Here is a 21,366-nt window from a genome sequence, read left to right on the forward strand (position 1 = left end):
AGGAAGAAAGGAAGAGAGAGAGGGAGGGAGGGAGGGAGAAAGAGAGGGAGAGAGAGAGGGAGGGATGGAGGGAGGAAGAGAGGGAGAGAGAGAGGGAGGGAGGGAGGTCCCGTCCCTATTCTATTGTCTCTGTTTTTTCTTTTTTCTTTTGCCTTAGCCAGGTACGTGGGGAGTTTCTTGCCTTTTGGGAAGTCTGAGGTCTTCTGCCAGCATTCAATAGGTGTTCTGTAGTAGTTTTTCCACAGGTAGATGTATTTTTGGTGTATCTGTGGGGAGGAAGGTGATCTCCACGTCTTACTCCTCTGCCATCTTGAAGGTCTCCTCTCTACACCTCTTATGTACTACACATGACACTTATGTTCTGGGGAATATAAGTTATTTAAAAATTAGCAGAAAATAGCATAGTACATATATATAAAGTTAACATAGGGAGAAAAAGTTTCAAATCAAAACATTTCAGCTAATGAAAATTCTTCCCAAAATACTGACCACAAATCAGAGAAAGGCATAACATTTCAACTAAATTGAATATTCTGAAACAAAATTATGTGCAAATAAGAAGAAATGCATAACCAAAAAATTTACAGAAAATAACAGAAAAGAGCAGAAAGAAAGGTTTGTTGAATGCCTTAAAAAATTTAAGAAAATGAAAATTAATCTCTAAGAAATTAAGAATAAATTACAAGGTATACTAGAGAGAATAGATTTTATTAAACATATAATGAGAAAATTTCAGAGACAAAATAAAGTAGAGAGAGGATAGTAATAAAAGATGGAAAAATAAGTTCCAACATATTTAAAATTGAATCCTTGAAGAAAAATGAAACAACACAATAAAACTAATGTTTAAATCTGTAGTCCAAGAAAATATTCCAAAAATAAAGGAAAACCTGAATCTCTATACATACACAGCCCAGTGTGTAATCTGAGAGAATTTACCAGGAACAGTTAACTCTAAGAAATCCTGCTAAAAATGTGGATCTTAAAGTAAAGAGAACAAAATCATCATAGGAAGCAAATAGTTTGGAACTGGACTTACAAACAGCAACATACAAAGCAAAGCAAAGCTGAAATTTTATTTTTAAAAAACTCTCAGCAAGAAATTGTGAGCCAGTTATCTTATACCTAGCCAAACTGTTCTTCAAGTGTTAAGATTTAGAAAAATATTTTAAATATACGAGCACTCAGAGAATAACACTTATGAACCCTTTATAAGGAAAGAGTTACATCCAACCAAAAAACAAAGCAAAACAAAAAGACTGGGAAAACTATCACACGAGCTTATTGTCAGATTGTCAGCTTTGAATATATTTATTTTTAGACCCAAGACAAATACAAGATGTAAGACCAAGAGAAGGAGAATATTATGTGAATGTTATAAGTTTAGATGATGAGGAAATAACAACTTAAAAACTGGAGAAGGAGGGGAGAAAGGAGAAGGTATAATAAAATCATTAACTAGAGCATCCAAAATATATAGAAGTCAAAGGATACCACTTATGCACCAAAAAACAGAGCCTTGGAATGATGAAGCAAAAACTGAAAGACTAAATAGACAAATCCACAGTTGTAACCAGGGAGTTCAATAATTCATAGAATAAGTAAAGGTAAGATCAGTAAGGATATAAAAGATTTGAATAGTATCGATCAATTTTACCTAATACAAAATTATAGAACAATCCATTCATTAATAACAGAATACACGTTCTTCTCAAGTGCATGCAGAATATGTACCAAAATTGATTATATTCTGAAAGATCTAAAATTAATGATCTGAGAGGCCACCTTAAGAATCTAGAAAAACAACAGGATATGAAAACCAATGTAAGAAGAGCCAACATGTCAACTTGTACAAAACATTCTATTGGGAATTTTGTTGTGATTGCATCCGAGCTGCAGATCATTTGGGAGAGAGTTACATCTTACTACTGAATCTTCCAATCCACAAACATGACCCATATCTCCATTTATTTAGATAATCTTTACTTTTTTTCAGCAATGTTTTAGTATTTTTTGATAAGGGATTCTTAAATATTGTTCGATATTTGGAATTTGAGTTTTTGATGCTGTTGTGAATTAAATTATATTTTTATTACTTTTTCCAAATATTTGTTATTAGTATCTAGAAACACAATTGACTTTTATATTGACCTTGTATCAGTGACCTTGATAAATTCACCTGCTAATTTTGGATTGGTGGGGTTTTATTTACAAATTTTTTTCTGTAACTACAAATTATAAATATTTTTGCATATATCATATATTTCAGAATAGACATTTTAAGACTGTCAAAATATTTCCAGAATACAAACATATGAAAGTCTAACATTTTCATTAACTTATTATAAATCCATACTATTATGTTTCTCTTAAGTATAATGCATTTGAAAATAGATTATCCCACAAATTGAACTAAATTGTGCACTCCCAGGTGAGACTTTAATTTGAGTTCCCAGTTTAAACTCTTGTTATGTTTGGAACATTAACAGAATAGGAAATAGTTATTATCTTTTGTATTTTGTGGGAAGTATTTTAGTAATATTATTTAAGATATTTGACCATATCCAAAATTAATGATATCTACCAATTTCCATCACCACCAAGAGTTACACAGGGACTAGAAAGTGTTCAACAGTAGACGATTGAATGAAGAGCAAAAAGGAATCATTACTGAGTAATAAATTCGTTAATAGCCTTAGTCTAAAGACAATGAAAAAATGATTACCAATGGTGATATTTACTCCAGTTAAACTATCATTTTTCCTATTTGCATATTTCAAAATTTATTTCTAATGAGAAGAGTTAGATTCACTTAGAATCTGCTAAGTGTCATAAAAAAGAATATGAGCCCACTGGCCTGAGTACAGGGCAGAAGATTGACATGTAATACAATTTCTTAAATGCCAATTCTTAAGTGCAGCACTGGAAGAATGGTTTCAAATACCTCTCAATTAGCTTTGTGCTCACTCCATCAACCTCCCCTCCCTGTCCACACCTTTTTTATCCCCTTACTTTCTCCTCTCTTTAAAGTAGCCCCTCAGATTTCCTCATCTAGACATTACACATCTTTCTTAACTGTTTCTAGATTCTCACCCAATCAATCCACCTTGAAAGAGATCTGAAACACAAGTTGGCCATGCCAGTAATGCCCTTACCTACAATCCAAACTCCGTAGGCTAGCAAATCTGGTCTTAGTGATCTGATTACTGCCCATCTCTACAGTTTCTCCTTCTTTCACTCCTTATACACAGACCTCACAAGATATATCCAAGTGCACAGTTATCCCCTCAAGAGATGGGTAGTAGAATTGTCATATTTTCTTTTTTCTGTTTTGATCAAGAAATGTGATTTTTCTCCCTTTTGAGAACGAATAGAAAAATGACGTTTCAAAATATATGACAATGACTTTGCATATGTCTGTCAATTTTTTCACGTTTGTCCTTAGAGTTACAATTTTTTCCCTCTAAGATTTTTGGGCGTGTTATGGTTAGGAATTTCCTATTGCCTCTCTAAGGATATACTTGTCAGTCCTAGTTTCTTCCTCAAGAGCTAATCCTTCCCTCAGGAGTGTGGCATTGCCCATAAGCTACAACTATTATCTCAGAGTAAAACAGAAATCATAAACTTGTATAACAGAAAATGCATGCCACAATAATGTGTAGTTAGAAGTGGAGGGGAAATTGGTAGACATTGTATTTCTTTGGAGTTACTTGCTGGTGTTTCTGAAAAGAATTGGGTTTCACATTTGACCTGCTCAAAGTAATTCACTCTGCTTAAGAACAATTATTTCAATATACATGAAGCGTCCTTGTATATTTTATGATTTCACAAAGACACTCAGAAGAATTGCAGAATTTTAATCACATGCATCATCACACTCTTCCAGAGTAAAGGAACTCTAAGCAGTTTCAAATTAGCAACTTAACACAAAGCCATTCCTTTCTTTTAAAATTGAACAATAGTTGATTTACAGTATTATAGTAGTTTCAGGTGTAAAACATAGTTATTCAATATTTTTATAGGTTATACACCATATAAAGTTATTTTTTAAAATTGGCTTATTCCCTGTGCTGTACATTACATTCTTGTTACTTATTTATTTTATTCCTAGTAGTTTGTACCTCTTAATCCCTTTCACCTATCTTGACCCTCCACCCACTCCTTTCCCTCAGGTAACCGCTAGTTTGTTCTCTGTATCTATGAGTCTGTTTCTGTTATATCCGTTCATTTGTTTCATTTTTTAGATTCCACATATAAGGGAAAACATTACAGTATTTGCCTTTCTCTGTCTGACTTATTTCACTAAGCATAATACCCAACCATGTTTTCACAAACGGCAAAATTTCATTCTTTGTTATGGCTGAGTTTTATGTATATTCTTTAGCCGTTCATCTGTTCATGGACACTTAGGTTGATTCCATATCTTGGCTATTTTAAATAATGCTGCTATGAACATTGGGGTGCATATAGCATTTCAAATTAGTGTGTTTGTTTTCTTTGGATATATACCCAGGAGTGGAATTGCTGGATCATATGATAGTTCTATTTTTAATTTTTTGAGGAACATTCATTCTGTTTTCCATAGTGGCTGTAACTATTCACATTTCTGTCAACAATGTACTAGGGTTGCCTTTTCTCCACATCCTTGCCAACACTTGTTATTTCTTGTCTTTTTGATGACAGCCATTCTGACAGGTGTGAGGTGATATCTCATTGTGGTTTTGATTTGCATTTCCCTCATGATATGCAAATATCATGAGGGAAATGTGATATTTGTTAAGTATATCTTAAGTGTTGTTAAGCATCTTTTCAAGTACCTGTTGAGCATCTGTATGTCTTCTTTGGAAAAATGTCTATTCAGGTCTTCTGCCTTTTTTTTTTTTTTTTTTTTTTGTTAAATGGTCTGGGAGGCCTTTTTATTTTATTATATTTTAAAATTTATTTATTTTATTTATTTAATTTTGGCTGCGTTGGGTCTTCATTGCTGCGCGCACGGGCTTTCTCTAGTTGCAGTGAGCGAGGGCTACTCTTCATTGCGGTGTTCGGGCTTCTCATCTTGGTGGCTTCTCTTGTTGCCGAGCACGGGCTCTAGAGTGCAGGCTCAGTAGCTGTGGTGCACGGGCTTAGTCGCTCCACGGTACATGGGATCTTCCCGGACCAGGGCTTGAACCCGTGTTCCCTGCGGTGGCAGGCGGATTTTTTTTTTTAACACCTTTATTGGAGTATAATTGCTTGAATATTAACTTTTTATCAGGTATATTATTTGCAAATATCTTCTCCCGGTCAGTAGATTGTCTTTTCATTTTGTTAATGGTTTCCTTCACTGTGCAAAAGATTTTAAGTTTGACTAGGTCCCGTTTGTTTATTTTTGCTTTTGTTTCCCTTGCCTGAGGAGACAGATCCAAAAAAATATTGCTAAGACTGATGTCAGAGAGTGTATTGCCTATGTGTTTTCCTCTAGGAGTTTTATCGTTTCAGCTCTTAACCTTTAATTCTTAAATCCATTTTGAGTTTACTCTTGTATATGGTGTGAGAAAATGTTCTAAAGCCATTCCTTACATGTACAGTTTCTGTCTTGCAGCTTTGGATTCCCCAAGAAAAATAACATAAACAGGTTTAGATGTGTTTATTTCTGTCCATTAGTGGTATATTTCACACTCATAGAATGCTGAAGAGTCTTCTGGAAGTTTTGAATTATGTACTCCTTAGATCACCTTTGTATATTCTTTAGGAACTTCTGGCATTGTCCTTTTACATTGATTACATGCTGTATTAGGCTCCTTGGGAATCTGCAAGTTGCATCACTAAAAAGTTTTAATGCTTATCGAGATCAGTCCATCTTAATGTTTATCTCATAAAGGACTTTTCAAAGTTCATTACAATGATTGTTTACATGTATATCTTTTCTCTTAACTGTTGAACTTTTTGTTTAGCAGAATGGCTAACAAAGTAGAAGTCCCTAAAATACTTGTTTATTGTGAAATGAAATAAATTACTCTGAGAACTTAGACATAAAATCACCCTCTGAAAGAGTTTACTAAGAATCAACATCAAATTGGATAAGAGAGGCAGGAACAGAAGTGATCAAGCCTAAAAGTAGGTTTATAGATGTGTTTCTAAGAGAAGCTTGGGAAACACTCAGAGCCAATCATGGAAACTGGGATGTGTGCTTAAATTTGGACTGTAATTAAATAAAGCCTGGGATAAAGATTATCCTTGTGCTTCTTCACCAAAACTGAGGGCTGAATGTCTCTAGCAGCAGTCCTTCCTCCCAGGGGTCCTGCTGAAGCTGCATTGTCTGTTTAGATCAGTACTAGTTTGCTATCACAAGCAAAGGCTGAATCTAGCAGAGCAATTACCTAGAGAAACCAGAAGGCAACTGAGCTTAAAGGTACAAATGATCATGTTTAGGGATGAAAACAAAGTCAGAGACACCATCTCAGCTATCAAACCGAGTATGGGGTTGAATACACAAAGGGAAGTAGGCTGCCTAGAGCCATAAAAGCACAGGACAGAAAGTGAAATTGAAGAATTGAAGGAGGGATTGCAAAAGGCACACGAAGATTCTTAACTTTACCTATGGTAAGGGAAAGAATTTCCCAGATCATTCTCCTCCTGGGTATTGGGTCTGCTGTGCTTAGGTCAGTTGGCCTGAGTTAAATACTTAGTTGTGAGATGAATACTGAGAGACTATCCTAGCCATCCTACATAATTTATAATTAACCAAACTTGTCAAACCAAGCTTTAAGACAAGGAGTATTACCTGAAATAAACAGGGTATTTAATAAGGATAGTGGGGTCAGTTCATCAGGAAGACATCAAAATAATAAATGTGCAATGAAAATGTTCTGTATTTTAATTGAAATGATATTTTGATGCGTGTACACATTTATTTATATTCATCATATTTTACAGTTAAGATCTGTGAATTTCATTTTATATCAAGTTTACCTCAATAAAAGTTTTACAAAATGGACCAATTTTCAGCTATAATAATCCTAATAATTTGGCATATGCCATGAAATAGATATGCATGTGTTAAAGGCAGAGGGAAAAGAGAACTATTTCAGTCCTACCTGGAGAGGTCCCTCTGACTCCACCCCCAGACTTTAAGAAACGTGAAGTCAAAGAATTTATGAATCCAGTTTATTCCTATATATCTAATGCCTAGCACAGGGTCTGATACATAGCCAATCAATAAGTATAGAGTATATATTGACTGATCAATGTGTTCACCTATCTGCCTAGTTTCTTAGGGATAACTTTCTTCAGATTCTTGAAGATAAATTCTGTGCTTATCCTGTGTCAGTGGTGGTGGACGTGAGTCCTGCTGTTTGGTGTTTCTGAAATTAGATGCTCACCCTTCATTGTCTTTAAAATGTAGCAGGTTTTTGCACACCCATGTTCACTGCAACATTATTCACAATAGCCAAAAGTTGGAAGCAAACCAAATGTCCATTAATGGATGAATGGATAAAGAAAAAGTGGTATATACATACAATGGAATATTATCGAGGCTTTAAAAAGAAGATTCTGCCACATGCTACAACATGGATGAAACTTGAGGACATTATGCTCAGTGAAATGAGCCATTCACAAAAAGACAAATACTGTAACATTCCACTTTTATGAGGTACCTAAAGTAGTCAAACTCATAGAAACGAAGAATAGAATGGTAGGTTGGGGGAGAGGGAAATAGGAAGTTACTGTTCAATAGGTGTAGAGTTTTAGTTTTGCAAGATAAAAAAGTTAGCTCTAGAGATCTGCCGCAAACCTATTTGCAGGGCAGGAATAGAGACATAGACGTAGGGAATGGACATGTGGACACAGTGGGGGAAGGGGAGGATGGGGCAAATAGGGAGATTAGGTTTGACATAAATACGCTACCACATGTAAAATAGATAGCTAGTGGGAACCTGCTGTATAGCAGAGGGAGCTCGGCTTGGTGCTCTGTGATGACCTAGATATGAGGGAAAGAGGGAGAGGGAGGTCCAAGAGTGAGGGGATATAGGTATACATATAGCTGATTCACTTCATCATACAGCAGAAACTGACACAACATTGTAAAGCAATTTTGCTCCAACTAAAAAAAAAATGTGGACATACTTAACTCTATTGAACTATACACTTAAGAATGAGTAAGGTGTTAAATTTTGTTATGTGATTTTTAAATCACAATTAAACTTTTTTTAAATGTAGCTAGCTCTTTCATGTCTCATGTTACAATGTAAAAGCAAGTTGCCCGCAAAGATATCTGTCTCAGGTATTTACTTTAGGATAACTTCCTTTACCCACTGAACTTAGCCCTCTGTGTTCTTGGTGTCATATTTCTATTATTCTTTGGCTCTGTCCTCCAATTCTCAATATATGATCCTGGCCCTTTTCCATGTTTTTGTGTCTTTTCTGACTTACTGCTTGTTAACTAGATCCCCACCATTGCTTGTCCCTTGTGGACTCAGCATACTCCTTTGACGCTAGGAGCACCAGAGACCTGAGTAAGAGACACTGCCTCTGTGTGGCAAGGCCTGTGAAATCCCCACTGCCTTGGTTACCCATCCCATCCCTCCAAAGGGAGGTTGATAGAGGATTTTGTATCTGGAAGCAAAATGGGCCCAATGCAAACATGTGATCTTACATCCTTGTAACAACTACGTAAGCATCCTTCAACAGAGAACGTTCAGATTGACCAGAGACCTATGCTCAGAGACACCTAGCAAGGGTATAGTTCTTGCTGTAGAAGAGGACACAGTATGTCAAATGTTCAGTTTTGGAGACAGAGAGCTCTGAGTTCAAATCCCAGCTCTGCACTTACTTAGAAAACTCTAACCAATGTCTGTCTTTCATTTTCACCACCAGCATGGATGTTATGAAGCCAAGCAGACAGGAATGTGATGAAAATAAAATAACATTATATGAAATATGTACTTAGTAGTCATTGTAACATGGTAGATACTCAATATTTTTTCTTAAATTTTCCTTTTCATTTATAGGGAAGTAAGATCAGGTTTGGGAAACTAAGGTACCTAGGTCAGAGCAGAATCAACAGCAAGCAGTCTCAGCACCGAGATGCAAACATTAGACCAATCTCCTCCAGCTTCCCCCTTCCATTTGACTAAAGTCATTTCTGAGTCCAGTCAATGAGAGGACCTGATTCTGGGATAATCTGGGCATTTAAAATTTCTTAGCATTTATGAAATTCATTGTGTCACATTTTGAGTTTGTAAGCATTAAGGTTAATTCCATATGCCTCACAGCCAGGAGGTTCCAGGTCATTATTCAGCACTTACTATGCCATCATATAATTCTTGTCACATCATCATCACATGATCACAGGTGGTGAGTGAGGTTTCTAACAACCTGACTAAAGGGTTTGTTTCATGGATGAACATCACTGGGGTCATTTAAGGGTTCTCTGCAAGAGTTAATTCCTTCAACCTGTGCCCCAGCCTGGCCATATGGTCCCAGAATCTCCGGGAGGATCTTCCCCAGGCAAATGGCACAGGGTCAATTCACAAAACCAGTATCTTTAGCACCTGGAGATATAGAATGTAGCTGATTCATTAGACTAGTGGTGTCAGGAGCAAAAAGAAAACTCTAGCAAATCATAGATAATGAAATGACTTTGACACTTACCTGCAGGCATTTTATAGAGATTTAAGGCAGGTACAAAAAACAAAGAGAAAATGAAGGAGTCTTTGTCTCCTCACCTCCTCCAAATCTTGACCAACTCCCAAAAAGGACATGTAACAAAACAAAACAAGCCAACGGCCAATCAGAAACGTCATAGGACCTGTAAAGTGCTATTATAATACTGCAAATTAATAAAGGAAGCACAAGTATTGTGAATTGGTAAAGAAAGAGATAAATAAAAGAAATATGGACTAGCCTAGCAAGAATATAATTCACAAAACTTAATGTGCGAGGCCCTTACTGCTGTTTTGACAAAGACGTGTATTTGGAAGGTATTTTCTTCTTTGGTTTTAGAAGAAATTAAAGAAATATTAGGGGGAAATAAGCCACAGTTACCCTCCCTAAATAATCTATTTGTCATATTTTACCATCCAGTGCCTGTCTTCATACATCATACTTTAGAGTTGTAATCAGTGTAAATGACATTTTATACTGACAATTCAATTACTGTGCTAACATAGCAATTTTTCCATATGACTAAGTAGTTTTAAAAGTTATTATTTTCTCTTCTTCTTAATACTTTTATTTATTCTTATTTTATATCTCTCCAGTGAATAGGAGATAGTCCTACAAATATTCAATGGCTTGCCACATCTGTAAAAATGTAGGGCAGTTGTCAGGGGCACAGGGTGATATCTCTTCCATAAGTAAAAACAAATGATGACATGGTGCATCTTCTCCCACAAAGGAGGAAGCCCAATGCCTGGCAAGCCACTTTGGGTTCTGGAAGTAGCATTTTGATACCTAAGAATACTACTCAGGCCCACATACTATAAATGTAAAAACAAAAACAAAAAAACTACCATCTTTGAGTAGGGCCCAGAATAGGAAAATCTGCAACAGAACCAGGTGGTGGTTCAAGAAGTCCTGCCATGAAGGCAGTAAAATCTGCCAGACTCTATGGCAGACCACAAAGATGCTGTGTGGAGTTTGTGGCAAATTCCAGTGGAAGAATCACAATGAAGTCACCTTGGGAGCAAAGGCACTTAAGCTAAGAATAAGAAAGTTAATTAATTAGAATTAATTATCACCACTAAATTGTATGAATCATAGCTTTTAATATGAAATTTTGTCATAAGATTTTTGTAAAGCCCCAGTAATTGCCTTACTGGACCCCCAATCTACATGTCTATTTATTCCTCTGACTCCTACTTATTTCTCAGATCTAAATTGAAATTTCATTTAATCATAGAAGACTTTTCTGACCCTCCCAATTTAAATGATCTCATCTCCAACTCATCCAGAGTTATTCTCTCTCTCATAGACCCTATTATTTTCCTTCATAATAATAATCATACTTGGTAATTATATTTGTGTGTGTGTGTGTGTTTTATGTCTATACCCTTCTATATCTGTGTCTACATATAAGCATCGCGAAAGCCGTGATCATCAAGTCTGTTTTGTTCACTGCCATATACTCAGTGCCTAGCACAGTGCCTGGAAATAAATAAATATTGAATGAATGAAAGTTCAAAGACTTTTCTTTTCTCTTTCGTATGAAGCTTTCTTATAAATAAGTATGATAAAGTTCACCAATTTAATGGAAATGGAATATGAACTTGTTATAATTCTGGCTCTCATGGAGCTTTCATTCTAGTCATGGAGGCTTTTTGAGAATCTAACATCTAAGCTAATTATTATCTAATTATTAGATAGAGGCCTATCCTGAAAAAGGGAAATGGGGGAAGAGAGCATTTTATATATAGAGATGTTAGCAAAGGCAAAATTCTTTGGTGGGATCACATTTGGCAAATGTGATGAACAGAGTGGTCCAATGGGTTTAAAGAACATAGTAAGTAGATAATTATAGAAGATGAGGCTGGGAAGGTAGGCAGAAACAAGATCATGTAGGCTCTTCTGAGTTTTGGTAAGGTTCTTTTACTTTATTGTAAGTGAAGTAGAAGATCATAGCAAGTTTTAAGCAGAGCAACAATACCTAATTCAAATCTTTACAATGCTATTCTTCCTTTATGGAAAATAGGTTGGGATAAAAGTGGATGGAAGGAGTGGAAACAAGGGCACCAGTTAGTAGACTGTTGTTTCAGCGTAGGAGAAATATGATGGCTTTAACTAAAGTGATAGTTTGGAGGCAGAGAGTCAATAGAGGACTTAGTATACGTTTTCAATCCTATCTAACATGAATTGAAGGTGGGTTGGTTGTGAGACAATGAGGGAAAGTAAAGAATCAAAGATGATTTCTACATTTTCAGTTCAAGAAATTAGGTGGAGGGTGGTATCTTTTGTTGGGAATAAGGGTAGTTTTGGTTGGAGGCAGAGTCAGAAATCAGAAGTTTTCTTTAGGGCATATGTTAAATTTGAAATGCATATTAGAAATCTAGCTGGAGATGTCAAGTAGAAGCTGGGTAGCTGAGTTTAGAATACAGGAAAGAGATCAGAGCTGTAAAGGTACATAAGGAAGTAGTCAGTATGTAGTTGAAATCAAGGAGGTATGAGAAGAGAAAAATAGGGGAAAGAGCCAAGGTTGTTTGCCAAGCCCACTAGTATTTACAGATTAATTGGAAGAGGAGACGCCAACAAAGGAGACTGAGAGCAAAACCAGGATAAAATTGCATCATAGAAACAAAGAAAATAATTTCAGGAAAGAAAGAGCCATTTAGTTGTCAAAAACTATTAAACACTTGAGTAAAATAAGGACCATTGGATCTGGCAAACTGGAGACCATTGGTAATCGTGGCAGAAATAGTTTCAATGGAATAGAAAGAATGATAGCTCTATTAGAGTAGACTGAAGGAGATAACACCTTAATAATATTGGCAATATCACTACTCCACTCTAATACCTAGTCAGCAGATTAGATATTTAGTCAATAAATTCACCATTCATTTATGCAGTCATTTAACAGTTCTCCCTAGCAAGAAGCTAAGATTTCCAGGTAATTAAGGGATGGTCCCTGTCCTTGAAGATATTATCTTTCAGATATGTCATAACTCTCAGGAATATACCATTAAGTTCTGGAAATTTTTCTAATATAGTTGTTCAATTTTGTATCTGCCAAAAGATGATTTAAAATTTTACACCTCCCTGATGCTTTATTCAGGAAAAAATGAAGCTAAGGCTGACTTAGTCATACACCTTTTCAAATTCTTCAGCCTGGCAGAGTGTTTTCATTCATTTTATAATGTCTTTCCATGTTCAATATATTAAAAAATCTTTTTATGGGTTTAAATGAAGTAGAGAATGCCTATTCATACTCATAACTTCTTTAACAAGTTTTCTTTATTTGCCCCATATTCTAGTCCTAAATGACTTGGCAGTTTGGGGTCAATAACTGACTAAGAATAGATTCTCTTCTTAAATTCACTAGTTCTTCAATAACAGTAGAGGATTCATTACAATGAATGAGTTTCTTAGTGCAGTAATTAGAGAGTTTGATATTGATTTCCCATGCTGTGACAACTGCTGGCATTTCTGTGACAAAAATAACCATTATATTTAGAGAATCCTTGAAATACTTAATAGAAATAGAAGTTTGAGGCACAGATACATCCATTATTATATCAGAAGTAGTTAAAAAAATTTTTTTCCCTTTACCACAATCCAAAGATACAGTACTGACTTGAGATACAGGTTAGAATGCTCTTTCATGCTATTTTACTTTCAAAATGGAAGATGTTTATCATTATCACTGATACAGGGTTAGGGTTTTTTTTTTTTAATGTCTATCATACAGAAATTTTAAAAGTGAAAGAAACCCATCTGGTGATCCACCATCCAGAAATAATTGCTGTTAATATTTTTATATATAATCCCTTGTAAATACTTTTCTATGCTTATGGCTTTAAATTTAATGCCTGAGAATAGATCTGGCTGTTACAACAACACTTCTTAATGCTTTTCAGGAACTACTTTGTTAAATTGATTTTCCTGTTTTCAAAGAAAATATTAGTTTTTGTAGAAAATTTAAGTGCTACAGAGTAAAAAGAAACCCCCCTCACCATCACTACCACTAATCTCATCACCCAACTATAAGAAGAGTCAGTATCAACATTTGGGTGGTTATCCTTCCAGAATGCATTTTACATTTGTAGTTAGTTTACATTAGTAGAGACTTTACTGTGGATAATTTCATATAGATTAAATCATATCATGCATACTATTTTGCAGCTTGCTTTATTTAAAAAAATTAAAGTCATGATATCTTCTAACAGAAATGAATGCAGAGTATGTCCTTACGTGGTTGTAAGTTATTTAATCAGTCATTTATTAATGAGCACTTAAATTCTTTTCAGTTACTTTTTTGCTATTTCAAGTTGCAGTGAACTTTCTTGTACCTTCGCATTTGCACTCTTGTCAGTTTATCTCCTTTTCTCCCTTTAATCTCAAAGTAGTTTTCTCTTAAAATATGACTCAGGTGTTCTTGCCATTTAAATGATACGGCTATAAATACATACGGTGTTAATGGTCTGTCTCGGGATGTTCTGGACCCCTATATCTCCCCTTGGTTTTCTTTTCTGAGGAAGTCAGTGGGGTCAGATGGGGGTCACAAATTATCATCTAAATGAGTAAGAAGGGAAATAGGGCATTACAACCCCATCCTCTGAGGCAAATGGGTACACAGTGAATAATTCTATTTACATGAAATTCTAGAAAATGCAAACAAATCTATAGAGACAGAAAGCCAATCATCAGTTTCTGGTGACGGTAGAGGGTGGGAAGAGCAGGGCAGAGGGATTATGAAGGAGATGAGGAAGCTCTTGCAGGCGATGGATATGTTCATACTCTTGATTGTAATGACAGTTTCATAGCAGTATGCATATGCCAAAACTTAATAAACTGGACACCTTAAAAATGTGCAGTTATTGCATGAAAATTATAATGACAAATTATTGATAGATCTGTTAAATATGACAAAAGGATATTAATAATGAACACTGAGAGCTTTCAGATATACACAGTTGCTAAATTATCAACTAATATTACGTATTTACATTTTGCTTTTAAATTTACAAAGAATTTTAATTACATTTTCCCATTTGATCCTCACAACTCTTTTGTTGAGTACACTGGACAGGCATTCTAATCCCATTTTACAGATGAGAAAACTGAGACTCAGAAAAGTTAACTTGCCCAAGATCAAAAAGCTACAAAGAATTGGGTCTAGACTTTTACCTATGCTGTGCTGACTTTCCATTCTGTGCAGCTTTTATGGTATCACATTGTCTCCCCCTCACCGGTTACACCTTTGATCCCTCATTTTCAGGATCTCTAACTTGATACTGCATTAGGCAGTACACAAATTTGGAGCTATCATTATAGAAAAATCAATACCAAAACATACACAGTTTTTACCCCCAAAGAATTTATAGCAGGGACTCAAAGATATATTTGTACACCGATGTTCATAGCAGCACTATTTATAATAGTCAAAAGATAGAAGCAACACAGGTGTCCATTGATGGATGAATGGATAAAGAAAAAGTGGTATCTACATGCAATAGAATATTATTCAACCTCCAAAAGGAAGGAAATTCTGACACGTGCTATATCATGGATGAACCTTAAGGACATTATGCTAAGTGAAATAAGCCAGTCACAAAGGGAAAACCGTTGTATAATTTCATTTATATGAGGTACCTAGAATAGTCAAATTCATAGAGACAGAAGGTAGAATGTACTTCCCAGAGATTTCAGGGAGAGAAGAATAGAGACATTGTTTAATGGGAACAGAGTTTCAGCTTTGTAAGATGAAAAGAGTTCGGAAGATGGATGTTGTGATAGTTGCACAACAATGTGAATGTACCTGGTGCCACTGAACTGTACACTTAACAATGGTTAGTTGATATATTTAAGGTTATGTGTATTTTACTACAGTTTAAACAAAATTTTAAGGTGAGGTTTTTAACATACTCTTTATATTTATTTGGAAACTCAGAGACCTAGAAAGCATGTGTGGGCTTATTACAAAAAAAAAAAATCCCAAAGCGTCAGTTATTTACTTTGTCGCTGTTCTCAAAATGCACTTCTGAGACATAACATAACCTGTTAGCAAAATCAGGCTACAGAGAGCCTATCTCCATACAGAGAGGGAATGAAATATAGCATATGAAATGTTCTCTGCCTCATGCCTGCACGCTGACTGGAAATCCCATAATTTGGAGCCTTGCTGAATTGGAAAAGTCAACTACTGTACTTGGTCAGTTCTACCACAATTTTTAGCTGTAGTCGCCCTTCCTGTTTTCCCCTCTTGATTCCTTCTAGTTCATTCTATACATAGTAGTCAAAGAGCTTTAAAAATACACTATGGCATTATGCTAAGTGAAGTAAATCAGAGAAAGACAAAGACTGTATGATTTCACTCATACATGGAATCTAAAAAAGCTAAACACATAGAAACAGAGAGTAGAAGGGTAGTTGCCAGGGGCTGGGGGTGGTCAAAATGGGGAGATTGGTCAAACGGGAAAAAAATTTAACATAAGATTAATAAGTTCTGGGGATATAATGTAAAGCATAGTGACTATGGTTAACAATACTATATTATATACTTGAAATTTGCTAAGAGAGTAGCCCTTAAATGTTCTCAACCCCCCCCCCACACGCACACACACAATATGGTAACTAACTAACCTTATTGTGGTAACCATTTTGCAATATATATGTGTATTAAATCATAATATTGTACACCTTAGACTTATATAATGTTATATGTCAATTACATCTCAATAAAGCTGAAAAAATACATAATTTTATGTCAAGTCACTGCCTAATGGCTTCGTATTTTGTGTAGAATAAAATCTAAACATCTTACTGTGGCATATAAGGTGCTGCACCATCTGGTCCTCACTATCTGGTCCCTTTGGAGCAGCTTGTAGCACTCTCTGCCTCTCTAGCATCCCCTAGACCACTGACATTCTTTCCTTTTTAAAACACGTCAATGTCCTGCCACAGGGCATTTGCACATGCTACTGCCTTGCTTGAAAGGCTCGTTTCTCCACTTTTCAAATGTATTCTTCCTTGTCCTTTGGATCCCAAATATTACTTCTTCACAGAAGTCTCTCCTGAATACCTTATTTAACATGGGCCCACCCATAATCTCTATCTCTGTTCCCTCTTTGTTAATTTCATGACATTTAACACAATTTGTAATTATGTCATTTAGTTGTTGACTCTTTTTCTGTTTCCCCTGACTTGAATCTAAGCTCTTGAAGGGCTGGGACTCTATTTGTTTTGTTCACTATTAGCCAGAGCTCCTAGAAGAAATTTGGCACATAAGAGCAAATCAATAAAAATTTGTTGAATGATTGAGTGAATAAAAACAAAAATTAAATATAACCTAAATACCCATCAATAGAGGAATAGGTTTTCTATAAAATACCATTCTATTGTTTAAAAGAATGAGAGACAGTCCTACATAGTATTGTTAAATGAAAAAAGCAGGTTACATAACAGTGTATTCATTGCAGTAATATTTTTAATAAAAATGTGTATTTGTGAGTATATATACACCTATATGTATATACATGTGTGTATGTGTGTGTAATTCAGAGCACCTACAGAGGAAACTATTAACAATAGCCGAAGAAGGAAATAATACTGTAGAAGGGTGGGAACTGGATGATGAGAGACTTTAGTTTTTTTTTTTTTATTTACTTTTGCTAGAGTGAATTTTTACTTCTGTGAGTACATTCATGTTTTTTGTATAATTTAAAAATTAATATATTTTTGTTTGCTGATACCTTTATTTAATATGTTCAAATTAATTTGGGAAATTGGATAATCAATAGGTGTGAAAAGTTACCAGAATCAATATACGGTGCAAATGGGATGCTATATGTAGAGATTAAGTAATTTCAAGCCCTTAAACTAAAATTGTTAGGTAAGAATAAATTTTCAGTGTTGGAAACACTAGGGATAAAATAATTACACATTTTTGCTCATTCAAGAAGATAAGTTATGTGCTATTGTCATGAGATTTCAGGCCTGAAATATTGATTTTTTTATACCAATAAAAAATAAATAAATTTGAGAGTTTTACATTTTATTCAGCAGAGCTGCAATTGATAATGAAAACAGAGACAAGACATCAGAAGATTTTACAACCAAGAAGAGTTGTGTCCATTCATTCGTACACTTGATCAGCTCTGGCACATTTACTCAACTTCCAAAAAATAAGCAAACAAAAAAGAAGAGCTTTGTCTATTTTTATAGTCTGTTGGATCAATGTGGGAAGAATGCATATATCCTTTATATAACCGCCAATTCAAACAGAATTGCAGAAATGCAATTCATGATTGATTCCTGAAAGAATTATCACAAAATATAGGTCAGAGGGAACCTCAAGGATTCCAACCCACTTCCAGCATTTGGAAACGTGCACTTTCTCGCCCAGAGGAGGCACAAGTGCAAGACAGCTTCAGGCTCTCAAGGATAAGCATCAGACAGCCTTGTAGACTTTGCAGTTTTGAGCTTGAGGCCACTTCTTTTTCCAAGTTCTGCCTTCAACTTCTTTGCCTCAGGAATTAGAGTCTTTTCCTGCATCACTGTCACCTTTAACATTGTCATCACCAACAGATGTGTTTCTTTTCCTAGCCTGGCTACAGAGTGGAACACGGTCTCCCAAGAACCTACTTTCCTTGATATTCTGAAAAGAGTGTAGTCTCTGTACCCTTGGGCATGAAATAGCTCAGCAACAATGCCTCAGAGTCACAGGCAGAGCAGGAGTGGTGGAGGAGAACATCCTATGGTGTACAAGAAAGATGGTGGTATAAAACCATGATATAAAATTTTAAGTCTCCATCGGTTCCAACGGGCAATTTCCAGCTCAGTCTGGATGGCCACCAACTCATTAGTGTTGAGTTCAATGAACATAGATTTCCAACAGGCATTTTCTTATTGAGACAATTTGAATATTAAAAGTATTTTCCCTCAATTCCTGATTATAGGAAGAACAATCCTCTTCCTCACTCCATGATCCCTGCATCTGACCATGAAATGAATACTATTATTCTCTTGAAAGTATTAGGAGAAACTATTCTGTCCTCTCCCCCCTCACTCATACTCCCTACAGAAGGAAGGCCTTAACTGAATAGGAGAAGGTCACCAGGGTCACTGGCTTCTGTAAGGAACATATAGGTTATGTTCATATATTCATTACCTTCTCCTCTCCTGGCTCCTCCCTGCAGTAAGCCTAGTAGCTGATTATTTACCAAAAATAGAGCTGATGTTTTGATCCTTCCAAATTCTATTTCTTAATATGTTCAGAAACGTAGAGGAGAAAGGTCTCCATAGAAATGTTCATTGCCTTCATGGTTTAAGTCTCAGATTGATGGATGTCTGTCTCAGACCCACAAACCACCGAGTAATGTGGATGTTTGAGACCAAATGAGGTAACAATACATTTAAGTAATGTTTATTGAACTTAGCACAGAAAAGACACTTACCAAACAAAACTAACAAAAAAATGAATGAAGATAGAAATAGCTCATATTTATTTAGTGAGCATAAACTAAGTGCAAGATGCACACACAATTGGTAACATGCCACATCAATCAAGGTCCTTTCCAGAAATGAAATTCCACTCAGATGGTTTCAACTCAAGCGTCTTTAATAAAGGGACTATTTACAGAGGACTGGGCAAAGTTAAGAGAACTAACCATGGATGCTGAAGCACCCAGGAGTAGAAATAGGCAAAAGCCATTCATTATGATACTTAGGCCTGAAGGACACAAGGAAGAATAGTGTTGCAATGGCCCAGTAAGAGCTGGCACCCTGGAGGAGGGGCCGTGGGACAGAAGGAGGAGGGTCAGATCTATTGCCATAATGTGCCAGAACCCGGACACTTAAGCAGAGAGAAAGCAAAGAAGAGAGACCAACTACTTCTCCTTTTCTCCTGTCTCCTTTCAGTGTGTTGCATTGACCAGAAGCAACCAGAAACTAGCCAGCCAGGGAGTCTGGGTGATGCAATGTGTAAGGATCAGCCTTAGGGCATAGAAGAGGGTAGAAAAGGATAGAGAATGGGTCAGTCAGAGCAAAGAGGGGAGACAGAAAATGGAAAGCAGTCAACACAAATGTGTAATAAGAATTATCTTAATTTTCAAAACTATCTTGTGAGATAAATACAGTTATTCTCATTGTAAACGTTAAAAAAAGTGAGATTTAGAGATGGTAAATAAATTGTTCAATTCCTGAGTCCACAGGCTTAATAACTAAACTATTCTAGATGCAGAGTATATGTCCCAAAATGTTTGCTTCAATAATTAATTGATTAAATAGGAGCTATATTTGATGTAATTAGGCATGCATTGTCTTTATAAATATAAGCTAATTGAGCATAGTAATTATTGGTCTGTAAAAAAAAAAGTGAGATTTAGAGATGGTAAATAAATTGTTCAATTCCTGAGTCCACAGGCTTAATAACTAAACTATTCTAGATACAGAGTATATGTCCCAAAATGTTTGCTTCAATAATTAATTGATTAAGTAGGAGCTATATTTGATGTAATTAGGCATGCATTGTCTTTATAAATATAAGCTAATTAACCATAGTAATTATTGGTCTGTAAAAGAGAGATGACTTTTCTCCCCTGAGATACCAAATGCCACTTAATTAGGATTAGGAACTAACCGAAGGAACATTTAGGATTAGAGTTGCAAGGCAGAGGAAGCGGAGATTCACTAGAAACGAAGAACTCTGAAAGGCAGGTTTTTCTCAGGCAGCCAATAGAGCATAAGTCCTCGCTGAGTTCCCACAAACATCTCTCCTCTTCATACCTCCGGCGTGATTTAGGCAAACGGTGTTAATCTAGTGCCTGAGCACATAGTTCATGCCCCGACTCTGAGCTCTTCCACGTGCTATTCCCTGGGCCTGAAATACCTTTCTTCCCTTTCTTTTCCTGATCTTATTTTTCAAACTTATTTTTCAACTTATTTTTCAAAGCCATGTTCAAAGCCATTTCCTCTGTGAAGTCTTCCTGAAGGCTGGGGATGTGTCTTGTACTCCTGTGTACTCATCATGCCTTACAAATAGCCTGAAACATATAAGACACTCCTTGAATGTATTTAAATTAATTAAACTAAGGAGAAAATGAGAATTGGGTTCTGAAGATTGCAGACTTTGAGGGGAAGCAATATAGAGAGACACAGGACTAAAATGCGGTAGATATTAGAGGTAGATCAAATTGATATAAAGAGCCATCAATAAAGCTAATTTCCTATACAGCACAGAGCTGGACTCTCTTCCCTTGAAACTGCCCACAACACCACGTGGATGTCTGCTCAGTGTCTGCCACCCAAAGTCTCCCTGTATATCTCTTTGTTACTTACTGTTTGAAGAATTATGCACATATGTTTCTTTACCTTTCTCATCTTTACATTTTATCTTCACTCTTATCATTTATAGCTAAAGTTGAGTTGAATCAGTTTGATCACAAATATACACTATTCCTTCCCTAACAGAATGGCTACATTTTACTTTTATTTTAAAAAATTTTAAAGATCTTACTGGCTTTATTCAATGATTCATGAATCAGGTAGCATCCAATCTAACAGATGGAAAGGAGCTCCAAGGAGAGTATAGGCGGAAGGGAGCAGGAACAAGGATGTTCTACTAGCAGAAAGTAGATTGGCAGCAATGTCACTTTCCTTTAAGGGATGGGGTCTATCGGGCAGGTTATTTAACTAGAGCTGATGACCCGATTCCTGATTGACTGGTTTAAGATT

The 21,366-nt window shown here is 35.8% G+C and overlaps 1 long non-coding RNA gene across 1 annotated transcript in view; it reads left to right on the top strand.

Annotated features, from left to right (window-relative positions):
- The window catches only part of LOC309665079, a 100,679-nt gene continuing 79,313 nt past the window's right edge, over positions 1-21,366 (top strand). The window contains exon 1 of the long non-coding RNA XR_014266195.1: positions 1-21,366. This exon is cut by the window's right edge and continues 11,216 nt beyond it. This is a non-coding gene — a long non-coding RNA (uncharacterized lncRNA).

This window comes from Balaenoptera physalus, assembly GCF_965194825.1.
Source record: "Balaenoptera physalus genome assembly, chromosome: 7".
Lineage (NCBI taxonomy): Eukaryota > Metazoa > Chordata > Mammalia > Artiodactyla > Balaenopteridae > Balaenoptera > Balaenoptera physalus.